The sequence below is a fragment of the Vombatus ursinus genome, unplaced genomic scaffold, assembly GCF_900497805.2.
Source record: "Vombatus ursinus unplaced genomic scaffold, bare-nosed wombat genome assembly UNPS02014847.1, whole genome shotgun sequence".
Taxonomy (NCBI): Eukaryota; Metazoa; Chordata; class Mammalia; order Diprotodontia; family Vombatidae; genus Vombatus; species Vombatus ursinus.
Genome location: NW_020954625.1, coordinates 1422998 through 1426497, shown reverse-complemented (window position 1 = coordinate 1426497; position 3500 = coordinate 1422998).

Sequence of the window (3500 nt, the reverse complement as noted above, 5' to 3'; positions counted from 1 at the left end):
GATAGTAACCAAGCCTTATGTATGTCTGACTTGGTGATACTACTCAGGGTGATAGAAATATAAAAACTGATAGTGGATTTTGCAAGAAATTCCAAGTCCCACTGAAGGTATAGGTATAAACAGAAAAAATGAGGCATTTTAGGTTAAAACTTGTTGTATCTAAAGTTATATAATCAAACTTGTATAGTTAACCCTCAAGTGTTAACTGTTTTACTAATGTAATGGGAAATTATGTTTTCAGATTGTGTTCCCTAAAATGCCAATTTAGGCATTGTGATCTATTACGAATTTTAAACATGAAGAAAGTGAAAACGGACACAGAAAATAAGAAAAAAATAACTCTGGAGGGCTCAAACCAGTAGAATCACATTTTGAATCTGTTGAACAATCAATCACTGAAGAACACCCATCACATTTCTCAAAGGAAGAAAGTTTCTCTTACATTTCCAGATTACTGGAATGAAAAATAAACTTTTCTTTTTACAGAACAGTACAGGATGTAAGGATTGTTGACAGGTTAGCATTTAGGAGTCATAGCAGAAAAGTATGTCCATGTGTCCCAGGCATGGAGGACAGGTTTAGTAACCCTGAATGGCAGAAATAAATCTAGTAGGCAAACTTCTCTGGTGGAAAAAACTAGGGAACATGGTGCTTCTAAAACCCATACTAAAATTCAAGATTTGTTAAAAAGAGTTGGCTAATGACAATTTCCAACTCAGTGAATAAACTAAATAATAAAAATATTGATCCTACAAAAGTTTCAATATATTATTGTCTACTTTAAATGAGTGCAGCTTTAATATTTGAAAGCAAACTTAAATCCATTTTATTCTCATGGTGCTAACACAATGTTGGGAAGAAAAATCTGGAATACCTATGAAGTTGTTGGAAAATTTTCCCAAAATCACCATTTGGCACTGTTAAATGCAGTGATCATTTAATGATTCAATATTTCAAGGTATCCTCTTCATTTTCCGTCTGGCTACGTTCTTTTGGATTTTTCCACCATGACCCCTGGGCCCTCATCACCTTGCAAGATCACCTGGACACGCATTTTCAGTACTTTCTGTCCCTGGTCCCTTCTAACTGGAGGGCTGACCAGAGAGCTACTCCCCAAACTTCCATTTAAGGAAGGTGTCCAGGCCAGCCTGCCGGGCTTCTTGCCTTTGAGCTTTTCCATCTTGCCCTCATTCTGGAGGCCTTCTCTCCCAACCCACCTCCAGCTTCCTTTTATGTGTTATCATCCCCCATTAGATTGTAAGCTCGCTCCTTGAAGATAGGGGCATCTGCATTCTCCCTCCCCCCAGCACTTAGCACAGTGCCTGGCACATAGCAGAAGCTTCATAAATGTTTATTGACTGACATTTGAAGTAAAAAAAAAAAAGTTAATTTTAAGACATTTCTGGATAAAATTTATTCTCTTTACCACCAAAGCAATAAAAATCAAACTATTAAACACTGTAGTTAGAAGAATGTGAAATTGAAATTATTAAAATTTGTCAAGTGCTTGAACTCAGATGGATGGCATGTGTATTGCTATACAGTGGGCACAACCCACATTATACATGCATTTTTCTCTTTCTTCTTATTCTGGTTTGGTAAAGAGATTAGCTAACATTAATTTCTTGTTAAGATCTTTGTTTTAATGATTGACACCCTTGAAGAATTTTCTTTACTTTCCACCACACTGCAGAAAAGATCAACTCACATTCAGAAAGCGCAAAAATTAATCAAATGTACCATAAGAGCTCTGGAAAATTTAAAGATTGACACTGGAAAGCATGATTTTTTAGATGAAGATTTGAGTAAGTCAGTTAAGTTTAAAAACATTCCATTTAGTGTGACCCTGGCCAAGTCACTTAACCCCAATTGCCTAGCCAAAAAAAAAAAAAAAGAAAAAAGAAAAAAGAAAAGGGGAAAAAAATTCCATTTAATGAAAAAGAATTAATTTTATGCTCTTCCTAGAAAATCTAATTCAACATAAGAACATGTATTGTTTATTGGACCAAAAAAAGTGACAAAATTTTTAATTATTTTGATTAGAACCATCTACTTGGCCCTTATGAAGAACTTCACCATGGACAGCTATATCTACATGCATATTTAAGTGAAATTTTAAAATGTGAAATTGATTTGAATGATATGGGGGATTTTGTAGAGAGTAATACAGAATCAATATTCCACTCTCTACAACTATACAAAATGCTAAAAAAAGGTAATCAGCACTATTGCTACCAATAGGGCTGAAGCCAAAAGAGGTTTCAGTTTAATGAATAGAATTTGTAAGAGGATGAGGAATAGTTTAATAGGAGATCATATAACAGATTTAATAACAATTTGTTGAGGAAAGAGTTGGCAGATTGGGATGCAACTCCATTCATCAAACCATACGTGAACTGCAACTGTGACAAGTCTGGCAAAAATCAACAAAAGTATTCTGTGAGAATCAACTGGCTATTTGGAATTTATAATAAAGAGTACTGTATATTTTATTATTTGTAAATTTCGTGGTACATATCGTTTATGTCAGGAAAATCTATAATAAAGTTATGTACACACACACACACACACACACACACACACACACACATCCCCTCCCCCTCCCCCCACAACCAGTTGTTAAAACACTTCCCAACACACCACTGACTAGAAGTGTCTCCTTTCCCTCTAATCTTGAACCTTAACTACCAGACTGACCCGAGTCAGACCTGGCCTCCTACATTTCCTCACCTGGAGTCCAGCCCTCATTCCATTCTAACACACTGTCTCTTCAAATGTTTCTAAAGCAAGAAAGATGAAACATGGAACATTATAAAAATACTTAATATTACTGGCACATATTAGGCACTATATAAATGCCCCTTCCCTCCTTGCTAAATGAAGCCATAGGGGAGGGGGTTAAATCTCCTGTCACCTTGTTAAAATAAAGCCTTTAGTAATGGCCAGAAGCCACCTTTTCTTATCTTCAGACACTTGAGGATCAGCTAGTCACCAGAAGCCCAGGCATCTCCCTCCCACCACCACCAGCATCAATGAGCACTGTCTGAGTTTACACACTAGGTCTGGGCTCTTCCTTCCCTTGCTGGCACCCGGTCCTGCTTGATCCACGTAAGCAGCCGTTAAAAACCCTGGAGATTTTTCTGGTTCCAGCATACCCAATCACGCCCCTGCCATACACCTCCTAGCAGCTGTGTTCTCATCCTCCTTGACCACTCCTCTTTACTGCACATAAAAGCTAGCTTGGTTTCCTTTCTCTGCAGCCCCTGGCTATACTTGAGATCCTGAACCTCAATCACCCAGACTGCACTGAGACATGAATGAATCAGTAGCGTGCTATGGCAACCGAAACCTTCGGCTCTATTATGAGAGGCCTATCATCTAGGCAGAGGGAATCCAGCCCACAAGCGTAGTAACGTGTTCAGGCCGCCCGCCACGTTTTAGGCAGCGCACAATGATAAGGTCAAGGTTTTCCAGAGAAGGGCAAAGAGGGTGATGAAGAG